Source organism: Ictidomys tridecemlineatus, chromosome 7 (assembly GCF_052094955.1).
Source record: "Ictidomys tridecemlineatus isolate mIctTri1 chromosome 7, mIctTri1.hap1, whole genome shotgun sequence".
Classification (NCBI taxonomy): domain Eukaryota; kingdom Metazoa; phylum Chordata; class Mammalia; order Rodentia; family Sciuridae; genus Ictidomys; species Ictidomys tridecemlineatus.
The window spans coordinates 140,491,392-140,506,613 of NC_135483.1; the positions used below are offsets into that span (position 1 = coordinate 140,491,392).

General features: G+C 35.5%; 1 protein-coding gene across 2 annotated transcripts in view; it reads right to left on the bottom strand.

The window, feature by feature from the left end:
* Window positions 1–15,222, bottom strand: part of Slc25a12 (solute carrier family 25 member 12) — a 169,673-nt gene that overhangs the window by 67,487 nt on the left and 86,964 nt on the right. The gene's annotated exons all lie outside the window — the stretch shown is intronic.

Genomic DNA, 15,222 nt, shown 5'->3' on the forward strand with positions numbered 1-15,222 from the left:
AAAAAATATTTTTTAAAAAATAGAAATAGGGGCTGGGGATGTGGCTCAAGCGGTAGCGCGCTCGCCTGGCATGCGTGTGGCCCGGGTTCGATCCTCAGCACCACATACCAACAAAGATGTTGTGTCCACCGAGAACTAAAAAATAAATATTAAAAAAAAAATTCTCTCTCTCTCTCTCTCTCCTCTCTCTCACTCTATCTTTAAAAAAAAAAAAATAGAAATAATTAAATAAAGGTATTGTGTCCATCTACAACTAAAAAAAAGAAATTTAATTATCAGGGGCTGGGGTTATGGCTCAATGGTAGAGCACTCGCCTAGCATGTGGGGGACCCTGGGTTCGATCCTCAGCACCACATAAAAATAAAATAAAGGTATTAAAAGTATATTAAGTATATTATATCCTAACTCCAAGTAACTGTAGAGTTAATCATTTGCCATTTCAAAGATGTCTCTTAAGCAGCTGTAAATCCTTCTTGGGCAAGAAGTCAAGGACACATGAAAGACATTGACAAGAAGTAGCTGACAGTATCTAAATAAAAATAGGTGATCTATTTTCTCATTTAAACTTTTCCAGACCCACTTGAAGTATATAAAATGCAAAAGTGCCTACACAACATCGATACTTCCAGAAACATTTAAATTGAAATTAATAAAAGTCTTGGCACTCTGAAGCTTGAGAAATAAAATGGATTTTATGAGAGATTAGAATCCTCATACATTTAATCAAAATTATTGTCTATAAAAAATGGCAGGGTTTCACATACAGATACATGTGATAATGACAGTGAATGATCTGCAGCTCCAAATCAGAAGATCATGCTGTGTAGAAATGTTTTGCCCATGAAGCCAACAGATCAAGGTATCAAGACTTCACCTGACTGGAGTAAACTGGATAGTGCTAACTCCCTTGCAGTTTACTGAATTTAACCTTAAATGACTTTTAGAATGTGGGCAAACTACATTACATGTAAGCAATATTAACTAGACCCTATGAAGAGCAATAATGTAGATCACTCTACATTTCAACTAAGAAATTTAAAAAAAAGAAAAGATTAACTTAATTCAATGACTTGAATTTCGAGTTTTTTTTTAAAGTCCAAATGATACAAATTAACTGTTTAAATGAATTCAGTTCAAAACAGGTCCTTTGATGTTTTATATTGTGTTGTGAATAGAAAGCTGATTACTTTAAAAAAAATTAAACAGTGTATCAAGAACAAGGATTTTCAAGTATGTATACAAAAATTGACGTGCTATATCTAGAAACATTATTTTTTTAAGCCAAAAATCTGATAAAATCAAATCTTTCACATTATTTTGCATTAAGCATAAAACTGTATGGTAGGCATTATGCCTGATACCAGGGCTGAAGATCATCAAAATACAGTTCATGTTGCCAAGTAGCACAGAAATGATGGCATGATGCACACTGAAATCAGGGTTAGAAACTTGGATTCTAAATTCCTGTACCATTAACTCATTGAGAATTCTTGGACAAAATATGTGGCTTAGTCAGGTGCAGTAGCAGCAGCCTGTATTCCCAGCTATTTGGGATGCTGAGGCAGAAGGAAATCTTGAGCACAGAACTTTCATACCAGCCTGGGCAACATAGCAAAAACCCTGTCTCAACAAAACAAATACGACTTCTTTCAGTTTCTTCTCTAAGAAGGGATTACAAGCAAAATAGCTATCCTGTTGTGAGGGAAAAGAAGATCTTTGAAATGGTAAAACACATGTATAATTAAATAGTTACTGTAAAATGCTTAGAAATAGAAAAGCATAGGATCAGTTTCCCTCCTTGCTTTTCCCAATAACTTCCACGAAGGCATTATTGTTCTTCCTTTTCATTTTTCTCCAAATCAAGGTTCCTAGGAGGTCAGCTTCCAGTATTTCTAGGCTTACCAGGAAATTGGTTGTAACTGGTCTATGCAGCTATCTCTGCTTATCCAACACGTGGTGGTAATATGAGTCAAAACAATTTCTCATGACTTCATTCCAACTGAGATGAACTGACATTTTCAGATCTTAACATCCTTTCAATTTCAGTAATTTGAACAACAATGTTTCAAAGTTCAGTAACTGTAGATATCACACAGAGCATTTCCCATATAGAAAAATGAATTATGTGAACAATGAAAGAGGATGATATGTGCCAAAGCAAGAGTTGAGCACATGAAGCTAATTCTCTTGCTATCCTTCACTATTACTGCTTGAACTTCCCACCTAAGCCAAATTTAGTCAGGAATGCATGACCTTTCACTACACAAGCACTCTGTGTAAGGAGGAAAGATCACAACAGACCTGCCACACAAACCCTGTTACAACAGTACAATATGGAATTCCTCTTGACTTCATTACAATGAAAGTGTAGTCTATTATAAATATTTTAAAGAGACAAATAATTTTAAACACTTATGGCCACAATGACTTAATTTTAACTTCATTAAGCCATATTAATTTTTAAAAACAAATTTGAATTAGTAATATAAAAATATTGCCATGTTATCAAAATCAATTACACATACATTAGGGAAAAACAGTTTTATATATCTAGGGGTTTTTGTTGAGACCTTCAGTGATACACAAAATAATAAGAGGTTATGAGGGGCAAGGGGGTGGGGGGAAAAAAAGGGGAGAGAATTGAACAACAGCAGAGGAGGTAGAGAGGGATGTTGGGAGGGGAGGGGAGGGGAGGGGGGATAGTAGGGGATAGGAAAGGTAGCAGAATACAACAGTCACTAATATGCCATTATGTAAAAATGTGAGTATGTAACAGAAGTGAGTCTGTATTATGTATTTGGGGAGTTCAAAACCCAAATGAGTCGAATGTATGAAAGATGATATGTCTTGAGCTCTGTAATGTTTTGAACAACCAATTAAAAAAAAAAAAAAAAAAAAGAATTTATTTTTTAGTTATAGTTGGAAACAATACCTTTATTTATTTATTTATTTTTATGCGGTACTGAGGATCGAACCCAGGGCCTCACACGTGCTAGGCCAGCGCTCTACCGCTGAGCCACAAACCCAGCCCTATATCTAGTTTTAATTAGCATTTCAGCTGCATATTTCACATCCACTAGAAATAAAAACTTCTATTTGACTTTGCAAAGAAAATTCTTCAGAACCTTAACTTTCTTACTCAAAATGCTTCCAGAAAATGTTACATGCTTATTTTTCTTTTTACTTTAACATATCTATTTTCAAAAATAAGTGAAAACTTTTCTAAAAATTAAAAATAAAAAGATATATTTACTTTTATTATTATAAAATTTCCATTATTGGGCTGGGGATGTGGCTCAAGTGGTAGCGCACTCGCCTGGCATGCGTGCGGCCCGGGTTCGATCCTCAGCACCACATACCAACAAAGAGGTTGTGTCTGCCGAGAACTAAAAAATAAATATTAAAAATTCTCTCTCTCTCTCTCTCTCTCCTCTCTCACTCTCTCTTAAAAAAAATTAAAAAACAAAAAGAATGCTTCCCAGGGCAGATTAAATTGAATAATTAATTTATATTGTTCTCTAAATAAATACTTCAATCTCTTGGTCTAAGTAACCATGGAAACAAATAAGGAACACATAAATTTATAAACCTGGGCAAACTGTGTCTCTTTTGACAATCAAGGTGCAGCTCCTAGGGGAAAAGAATACTTAATGTTGGTAAGCCTTGATTAAATACCAATATTTTTGCCATAGAGAAAGAAGGACCTCTATCCTGGTAGAGAATGCAAAGTATTAAAAGATGTAAGAGAACAACCAAATGCTGTGTATACACCTGGCCGGTACCCTGTTTGGGGTACCAGGGATTAAACCCAGGGGTGCATAACCACTGAGCCACATCCCCAGCCCTAACTTTTTTTTTTTTTTTTTGAGACACGGTCTCTCCAAGTTGCTTAGGGCCTTGCTAAGTCACTGAGGCTGGCTACAAACTTATTTTTCTAGGTATGCTAACAGTATTAGTTTGGTTTTTCAGAGTCTTTTCTTTAAAGATACATACTTAAATATTTATAGATGCAAGAATGTAATGTCTGGGAACTGCTTCAAAATAAGTCAGTGGGGCTGCAATATAAAGGGAGCAAGATTAGCCATGATAATTGGTAAAGCTTAGTGACAATAAATGGTGATTCATTATACTATTTCCTATACATTTGTATATAACATTTTCCATAGTAAAAGTTGTGTATTTCTACGGGGTAAGGGTGGCTACTGGGGATTGAACTCAAAGGCATTCAACCACTGAGCCACATCCCCAGCCCTATTTTGTATTTTATTTAGAGACAAGGTCTCACTGAGTTGCTTAGCACCTTGCCGTTGCTGAAGCTGGCTTTGAACTCACAGTCCTCATGTCTCAGCCTCCCAAACAGCTGGGATTACAGGCATGCACCACCTGCCTGGCTTCCATAGTAAAAGTTTTTTTAAAGCTAAGAAAAAATTGGGATGATTCTGTATATACTAACACCTACCTGTATCTCCAAATAATATAAAGTAAAAAACAAAAACAAACAAAACAACAGTGCCTTAAAATACATAAAGCAAGTTTCCTCTATTTACTATGTAACTTGAGCAAGTTACTTAACTCTGTAGAGCAGTTTCCTCATGTGTAAAGGAATACTATAGCTAGGGGTTGAGATTAGTGGTAGAGCAAGTGTGCACCATGTGTGAGGCCCTGCGTTAAATCCCCATCACCCTCACCCCCGCTCCAAAGAAAAACAGAAATAAAACAAGCACAATGGCTCAGGCCTATAATCCCAGCTACTCAGGAGACTGATGCAGGAGGATTGCAAATTCAAAGCCAGCCTCAGCAATTTAACCATATCCTCAGCAACTTAATGAGACCTCGTCTCAAAATTTTAAACTACCAATACAAAAAAAGAGGAAAGAAGAAAGAAAAAATAAACTGTTGGGCCAGGGGTGTAGCTCTGTGGTAACATACTTGCCTAGCATGCATGAGGTCTGGGTTCAATCCCTAGCACTGAAAAATAAATAAATAAATAAAACGGGAATACTAATAGTATCTACCTTATTGAATTACTCTGAGGACTAAATACAATGTTTGTATAAAACACTTAATATAGTGTCTAATACATAACAATGACCCAGTAAGCATTAGCTATTAACACTTAAGTTCTTAAAAACCACAAACCCTATATTTTCTAAGTAAATGCACAGAAGAAAATCAGAAAGAAACACAACTAACTAAAAATAGCAATTACTTCTTAGATAGCAGGGAAATGCTAGGATTTTGGAGAGTTCAGAAAGAACTTCAAGCCTTCAGCCTTTTCAGAATGTTCTCATTTTTTTTTTAATTGTAATGAGTTGGATGTGAGTTGGATGTTGTACATGCCTGCAGTCCTAGCTACACAGAAGGCTGAGGCAGGAGGATCACTTGAGCCCAGGAGTTTGAGACCAGCCTGGAAAGCACAGTGAGACCTCATTTCAGAAGAAAAAACAAATATTGATGCATAATTATGTAATTTAAATGAATCTAGAATATAAGTCCTTTAAGAACGAGGATGTCTTATTCAACTTCATACCTCTAGCCCCTTAAACTGTACCTGGCTCCTAGTAGGACAATCACTTAGCACTCTGTGTTGAACAGAGCTGTTCAAATATTGAGCCGGGGGGCTGTGGCTCAGCGGTAAAGTGCTTGCCTAGCAGTCGTGAGGCACTAGGTTCAATCCTCAGCACCACATAAAAATAAATAAGTAAAATAAAGGCATTGTATCCATCTACAACAACAACAACAAAATATCAAGCCAGGGACCAGAAGAAGGGAAGGAGCAGACAAGAATGAGGTTTAGGAGAGGAAGACCACTAGTAGAAAGAAGAGTAGAGGTACCTAAAGAAAGAAAGGGTGAGGAAACATTTCTTCTTTAGAGGTCTTAATTTTGGGTAATTGTTAAAGTATTTTTGCAGGTAATATGAAAGCAGTACTAGAAAAAGAGCTACTGAATAGAGCAACATTGATTTGGTGATGTAAAGCCTCTTCTCATCTCTGTCTCCCACCTTCCCTGAGTCATCTCCAGGATCCTAGGTTTTCCAATCTCTTCTATGTGGTACCTCCACATTTCTTGTTTTTAACCTGCCCATATTTCCCTGCCCTTCTGGGTAACTGCATGCTAATTTTCCTTTAAAATATGCCTCCTTCCCCAACTCTTGGTTTACACAAGTGATTCAAGTGGGGCTTACTCATCAGTTCCAGGAGTGAGATTTCAAACCAAAATTTAGCTAATGAGACAACTGCATCTCTCTGGTACATGCTTTAGGGTGGGGGTGGGAAAGAATAATTCCTAGACTTATTCCAGAAAATAGGAAAGAAAGACTGAGAATGTAGCTCTGTGGTACACTGCCTGCTTAACATGTGTGAAGCCCAAAAATGTTTTTCTTCCAGTTCTAGAAGCCTAATACTGGCCATAGCAAGAATTTCAGGGGAAGATGCTTTCAGATATTTCCACACTACTAAGCAAGAGCTAGACAGAACAGGAATATAGTAATTAAAAAGAAGAAAAAGTGACATATATAAAGAATGAATCATAAGTCTTTCAGGTCTGTGTCTTGGTATTTCAGAGCTTATGGTTGGACTATTCATTTTTGGGTCCTGACTAGGCAACTGAAGGTTCAGAAGAAAACTGCCAACACCTGCCACAGTCTCTCAAGTCTTCCAGCTTTAGACTACAACTATATCTCTTCTCAAAACCTTACAATATTGGGAGAAATTACCTCTTGTGTTGATATTTCTGAATACAGAGATTTGTGAAGGTCTTTGGCTGCATGTCTCAAGAATGTGATTAACTGAATATGTGTACAAAATCATAAACACATATTAACATCTTAGTTGCTTTATTATGTCCAGCATTAGCTGTGGGGAGACAAGGGACTCAGATGCTACTCAGGGGGGTGGAGGAGGTATCCTCACCTCAACTTGGAAAAGAAGAAAAAGGACAAAAAACTAGCTTTGACTGAGTGAGGTGGGGCATACCTGTAATTCCAGCAGCTCAGGAGGATTGAAAGCTCAAAGCCAGCCTCAGCAATTTAGCGAGGCCCTAAGAAACTTAGTGAGACCCTGTTTCAAAAGATTAAAAAGGGCTGGGGATGTGGCTCAGCCGAGTGCCTCTGGGTTCAATCCCTGGTACCAAAACAGATAGACAACAAAACTAGCTTTTATTTGGTTCCCCATGTGTTGGGCATAGATTACATAACACTTTGTTCAATCTTTGTAACATTCCTTTGTGCTAGTTGTAGTATCCCTTATAAGACAGATGAGAAAACAGACTCCAAATGCAAACCACACTGTAAAAAAGGAGTCAAATGAGGATTCAAATCCAGGTTAGACTACAAAGTCCATGGAGGCTCCAGCTACATTCTGCTGCCTCATGAAGGAAAAGAATTGCATCCAGTTAACACATTCTAGGAAAACTATGTAGCTAGGAGGAAATTAAATGGATAGATTCACACTCCATAAATCAGTCATCCAAAAGAAAGCACAGAAATGTAAAAGAAACAGTTTATATATTATTTGATCTATTTAAATTACAAGTTCAATCATTCTACTTCCAAAAGGAAAGACAAAAGTCCTCCAGTGGCTTCCATGCTGCTCCTAGAAAAAAAAAAAAATCCAAACTCTTCTTCATGGCCTATTCACAAGGTCCTACTTGATGTGGCTCCTTCTACTTAATCTCAAACCAGTCAGCCCCCTCACTCACCGATGCTTTTGGCTCTCTGGCCTCCTTTCTATTTGTTAAACATACCAAAAGCTTTTCTACTTCTACGCCTGTGCACATGTGAGTCATCTGGAAGTCTCTCCATCACCCCACCTTTACTTAACCTTTCAATTCTCAACTCTAACTTCACTTCCTCAGGGGCCTTACTGACCACCCTCTTGCAAAATGTTGAAAAATAGAACCTTTCATCATTCTGTTTATTTTCTTACTGTATTTGTCACAATCTATTGTTATCCTTTTAGCCTCACTCCTCCAACATGAGGACCTCTCTTCACTGAACTCCTCTTTCTTATCCTAATCATCACTGAATTCCTCTATCTTATCTCCATAAAGGTAGGCCTTTACACAGTATATAGCATGGCACATATAGGCAATTAAAATGTATTGATTAGGGCTGGGCACGGTGGGGCATGTCTATAATACCAGTAACTCTGTAGGCTGAGGCAGGAGGAAAACAAGTTGAGGTTAGCAAGACCATATCTCAATATTAAAAAGTTTGGGGATCTAGCTCAGTAGTAAAGTACGCTTAGGTTAAATTTCAGTACAGTAAAAAAAAAAAAATACTGATTGGTAGTAGAATATAACAGAGCATTTAATAATAACTCTAAATTTCTTATCAATCATTTCTCAATCCTTCTTAAATGATTTAAGGATAAAGTTTCACTATAGTGCTAATCTGTCCTTAATGCCTAACACTTTTTTAAAAATATTTTTTTAGGGCTGGGGATGTGGCTCAAGCGGTAGCACGCTCACCTGGCATGCATGCGGCCTGGGTTCGATCCTCAGCACCACATACCAACAAAGATGTTGTATCCACCGAGAACTAAAAAAAAAATTCTCTCTCTCTCTCTCTCTCTCTCTCTCTCTCTCTCTCTCTCTCTTTGAAAAAAAAATATTTTTTTAGTTGTAGATGGACCCAATATCTTTATTTTATTTATTTATTTTTTTATGAGGTGCTAAGGATCAAACCCAGTGCTAAGGATCAAACCCACATATGCTAGGCAAGCGCTCCACCACTGAGCCACAACCCCAGCCCCAATGCCTAACTAAAAAAATAAAAAAAATAAGAACACTATATAGTTTACAAGTACTTCCTTAAATAAGGCTAAAAGTTATCATCCTCAATTCCTATATTCTAAAGAATTGACAAAAATCCTTATCAGGAATGGCTAATAAAACCAGTTTATGCTGAGAAGCCCTGTTTGAGCTTCAAGTTTTGAATTAACAAGTTCTTACTTTTTAATTGGCTCAAACCTTAATATACAAACATTCAGACTATTTTCATTTTCCTCTTTTTCTCTCAAACAAGTTAATGACCTACTATATCTCCTTCCATACCATTCTCAATGCTCATTAAATCAAACACAAACATATATATGTAAATATACATACTAAAAGCATATGAAGGGCTGGGGCTATAGCTCAGTGGTAGAGACGCCCGCCTTGCACATGTGAGGCACTGGGTTCAATCCTCAGCATCACATAAAAATAAATAAAAGATATTAAAAAAAAAAAATATATATATATATATATGAAATTACTTTGCTTCACAAAACAAAACACAAAACAAAATCATTCTACACATGCTTCTTTTCATATTTTCTTACTTACTAGTACATTAGAAATTCCTCTAAATCAGCAGCAATAGGTTTCATTCTTGGTAGTATCTGCATCTCCATAGTATACTTATTCCACAATTTTTCTACCATCCTCCCCTAATAGCATTTGTTTCTTTTTTGAGAAAAAAATGATTGTTGCAATTTACAATGCATATACTCTTATATGCATTTTTATTTCTCTGGGATAAATATTCTAGGAAACATGTATGAAGACAAGAATAGTGTGGGGCTGGGGATGTGGCTCAAGCGGTAGCACGCTCGCCTGGCATGCATGCAACACGGGTTTGATCCTCAGCACCACATACAAACAAAGATGTTGTGTCCGCCAAAAACTAAAAAATAAATATTAAAAATCTCTCTCTCTCTCTCTCTCTCCCTCTCTTTAAAAAAAAAAAAAAAAGACTGGTGTGAATATACTTTGTATATAACCAGAGATATGAAAAATTGTGCTCTATATGTGTAATATGAATTGTAATGCATTCTGTTGTCATATATAACAAATTAGAATAAAATGTTTAAAAATTCTAAGAAGAAGATTTCTTTGTTCAAATTATTATTTTTTTCTTTGTTTCTTTGCTATCCTGCAGATTGCACCCAGAGCTTCCCACATGCTAGGCAAGCACTCTACCTCTAAGATACATAGCCAGCATATTTACTTTTTATTTTAAACTATTGCCAGATTGCTTTAAAAAGAGTCTTTTGTTTCCACAAATACTGTATAAGAGTCCCTTTTTCTCCACATTTGGTCTCTGTAGATATTATCATCCTTTTATACTTGATAATCTTTTTGTAACTCTAACATTATGGCATACATCCCAAACTTTTGAGAAGGTAGACCTCATGTATATGTCAATAAAGAGAAAGAATCCCCTGGTTAAAAAGCCCTGTTTAATTTCCTTCTAAACTTCATCCTACTGCCAAACATAAGTAAATGTATAGTATGTAAACAAATATTGACAATATAAGAGTTCATTTATTTCCACTAATAATTATGTCATCATAAAAACCCTAAAGAGAAAACGTTCTTTGCTTTATATTAGCATCATCTCCTTCCTACATAATCTTTAAATAAACAAGAAAGAAAAAAAATGCATTTTCATAACTTTATATGGGATATGATCTTCACTGTTACATTGGTGCTAGTGAATAAAAGAACAGAATCAAAATATTTGAATTCTATCTTTCAGTAAATTTTTGGTCTGATATATATAGTTGTACCATCTTAAAGTGTTGCTTTTACCATATAACACTAATAAATGAACAACAGAAAGTCTATCTATTTAAAAAAAAAGTTTAAGAAATCTTAAAAAATCATTCACTGAAGAGTTTTTAAAAACCTACTTTGCCAGAAAGCACAGACAAGATCAACCGTTCATTCTGAAATTTGTCAGGCTTATAACAAACAGCCTGTCACATTTCTGTTGTCCCTACCTCCCCTGCATCTTCACTGCTTTTATTGTATCCTTTTGCTACTGTATACTTCTGATGTAGCAAAACTAGGTCAATGATAGTGTGTGGGTGAGAAAGGTAAAAGAAGAAAGAGATAAATCAAAAAATGACAGTTTTAAGGGTGGTAATAGTAAAATGTTAGTTTGACAACTGGTTGTAAAATTATAGCACAGTAGAACACATAAGAATTCATTTTTTGTGCTCCAGTTGCATGAACTTGGGGGTTGGGGGTACACTGGGAAAAAGCAGAATCCTAGTAAATTTTTTTTTTTTTTTTAACTAACAGAAAATACAGTTTATTGGCTGGGCACAGTGGCCCATGTCCATAATCCCAGTTACTACAGTGTCTAAGATGGGAGGATTGCAAGTTCAAGGCCAGTCTGGACAACTTAGCAAGTTTCTGTCTCTAAATAAAATTTGAAAAAGGCCTGTGGGCTGTGGGTGTAGTTCAGTGGCAGTGTGCTTGCCTAGCATGCTCAAGATGCTGGGTTTGATCCCCAGCACCACAAAAAAAAGAAAGAAAACATGGCTCATCAAATTTTGAGAAGCAATAAAGAACACAGAAAAAAAAATAAACCTTTTTCTCATTTCTCTATAAAAATGTTTTACTCTTACAAAGCCCTCCTCACAGACCTATATATAATTCCACTAAACATGAATAAATCTGTACTTTCAAAAAGGAACATTTAATTGTTTTACACAACAAAGGAGTTTTGAGCCATACTAGTGTAAAGTTAGACGGTTATTATCACAGATCTAAATTTTACAAAGCTTTCAACTGTATTCTAAAATTTAAAATTAAATCTTCTCTGAAGTCTTTTTTCTTTTTTTTAAATTATACATGACAGTATAATGTATTATGACATATCATACATACATGGCGTATAACTTCGCATTTTTGTAGGTGTATTCTGTAGCCTTTAGTTGAAATGGCCCTAAACTCAAATAATCCCCAAATCTTACCAAAACCAAACCATACTGATAACGATTTACATGTTAACCTTTGATTTAACATTTTTTGTGAAACTCCAACCTTAAACTTTCATGGGACTATTATCCCTAGTTCTCCTCCACCTCCTTCCTACTTCAATTATGAACATTGTGTATAAATCAGCTTTTGATCCTGTCCTGCTTATTTCACATTTAACTCTCATAACTACAAGGATTCATCTATCACCTGTATAAATTTGTATTTGTTCAAACCTGACTTTAACTTAATGGGTCACATTTATTTAGTAATCAAATTTAACCCTATCCCACAAAAAAAAATCCCCAAATAAATGCCTAATAAACTAACACCTATCTTATAAAATGCCAGGTACACTATTTCTTCTTTACTTCCATATATAATACCAAATCAATAGATTCTTCCCTTACAAAGTCCCTGGTATAGTCCTTCCTTTCCATTACCCAGTCATCAGCCACTCTAGGTCATTATCTCCCACATGTATTATTTCAATAGCCTCTTAGCTGATCGCCTCACTTACTTCCAATCTCTCTACACTTTATCCAACATACACAAAGAGCTGCCAGAATTCACCACTTAAATTTGCCCACTCAGAAACCCACGGTGCCTCCCTACTGTTTCAAATCCAAACTCCTTGCCAACTGTTCTAGGTAGTTATAGCATAAAGGCACTTTTTTATTTCATCACCTAAGTAACCAGGTTTGTTTTTTTTAACTTCTTAACAAAGTTGCCATTAGTCCCTGACATGCCTATCTTTCAAAAATCATCACATTTCAAAATCTTACATACAAGTATAGTATAAGGGTTAAGATTATAGGTTCTGTAGTTTGATTTGAACTCTGGTCTCTACCACTTATAAACTAAGGGACATTAACAAAGTCATTTAACTTCATCTACATAACAAGAATACTAAACCTCAGAAGTTATGAAAATTAACATACCATCCTTAGAGTACTGGGTCAATGTACAGCACACTCTAAATGATCAGTATCTCTTAACCACTGTCATCATTGTATGGCTACTCTGTTCTAGGCAAGCCAGTCTGATTGCTCTACCACAGGCTTTGCATTTGCCTTCACTATTCTCAATAGCTTCAACCCTAAACAGAGATGAAATAGGCCTCAGAGAGAGGCTAGTCCAACCACATGCCCATCATCATTCATGACCTAGCTCAATTCTCTGCTTCAATTAATCTATTTAGTATTTATTAATGAATAATAGAATACAAGTGCCCAGCACACAGAAAATAGTCCTCAATCTGCTGGGTAAATATTTTAAGTGCTAAAGAAATACATAGTTAGCATGTATTTTTGTCTTCTATTAAATCTAAAATATTAATAGAATATATATGCATGTGTAATAAATAATTTTTTTGAAAAATACTTGAAAGTTGCCTAATATAATAATACTGTCCTCCTGTTGATCCAACTAGCTATATTTTATCTTCCTAGCAGTTTTAGCTTTCCTGAAGATAAATGTCTTCATGTTCTTATTTATTAATAATGCTTGAGACAATGCTTTATGCTTAGGGCTACATATGCAATTATAAATTCTACAAATTATCAGTATGAAAATAAAATTAGAGTCAACATCAAAATAATTTGTAAGGGACTGGTAAGGCTCACTTGTGTAGCATGCCTGAGGCCCTAGATTTGATCCCCAGTATTGCAAAATAATATGTAAGGAGATAGTGACAGTATATGCAAAACATTAAATGAAAAAGTAAGATTTAAAAGTTGTCAAAGAGGTAGGCTGAGTCCTGGCCTCTCTCTTTGTAGCTTCAAGCCCTCCCATCATCACAACCACCACCAACACCACTCTTCAAAAACAAAAACAATCAATATAAAATCACAGATTTTTTCCCCCTATACAATTTTTAAAGCTGAAAGAACCTCAATTCCAATTCCGTTATGGCCCACTGAATCTCACATGAGAAGATAAAACTCAAAAAGCTTAGATAATTATTCTAAGCATACAACAACAGCCAGGTAGATGTGGACCTGGGAATTACCTGGACCAATGCACTTTTCAGTACATCGTGCAACATTCTAATTGATTTCCTCCACGCTATTCTAATCTAGAAAATAAAATTAACCGTATCATAGGAATTCCTCATAAAACATTGAGTATAATTATATGCTATGTTAATACTGATATAATTTTGGGTAGTCTCAAGAATACTTGTGAAAAATAAAAATTTCAGGCCACAAATGGAGCAATTCTATCACAATTATTTTTGTTCTAGAAAAGATACTTCCCTTAGTATATTTTATAAAATGTAATATTCTCATTTTTCCTAATTGTTTTTCAGTGTGGTGATCAAACCCAGGGCACATGCTAGGCAAGTATATTATATTCTATCACTGAGCTACATCCCCAGCCTTTACTAATTCTTCTTCATGAACTATACATATGGATGGTCATCTATGCAGCCTCTTTCCCAACAATAGTTTAAGTAAACCACATGTCTCAGATAAAAATGTCATCTATTCCAGGCACATCAGAGTATGTTAGAATCTGTTCCTAATATAGAATCACATACTTTTGGAATTGGAAGGAACCTTGGAGGTCACCTTTCATTTTACAGAGGAAAATAATACCCAGCAGGAATCTTTCCAAGGTTAAAGTGTCTACACAAGAACCCAGATCCAGAATAGAAATTCTCAAAAGAAGATTTCAGAAAAAAATACAATATTAAAAAACAACAACAACAACAACAACAACAACACTAGCTTCTTTCCCTTTACATTTACTTCTTAAGCTTAATTTCCTACATAGGAAATTTTTGAAATTAAGAAAGCAAAACAAAAAACTAAGCCTACCCTTTTTTTTTTTTTTCCTTTTAATTTTACAGGCATTCTCTGATCCTAAAAGCTTAGCAGAAGTTAAGGTAGATCCTTGCAAGAATTTTAGGCAGCAACTTTTTGTTTTGTTTTTGGGTACCAGAGATTGAATCCAGAGGTGATTTTCCACTGAACCACATCCCCAGAACTTTTTTATTTTTTTTTTTAGTTGTTGATAGACCTTTATTATTTTTATTTATTTATATGCAGTGCTGAAAATCAAACCCAGTGCCTCACACATGCCAGGCAAGAGTGCTACAGCTGAGCCCCAGCTCCAGCTCCTCCCCAGCCCTTTTTTATTTTTTGAGAAAGGGTCTCACTAAGTTGCTGAGCTGGCTTTGAATTTGTAATCCTCCTACCTCAGCCTCCCAGTCACTGGGATTACAGGCATGTACCACTGCACCTGGCAAGACAACATTTTGGAATAAAACCCCCAAAGGCCTATGATATAATATAAATAAGTAGAGGGGGAAAACACACAAATTAAGAATACCTACAGTAGCCTTATATCTGTAATCTACATGGAGGATTGTTTTTAAGTAGAAAAACTTTATAAAACATGCAGCTTTCAAAGAAGAATTAGTCACTATACCTATCAATTATATAAGAATGTCTATACATTTTGAA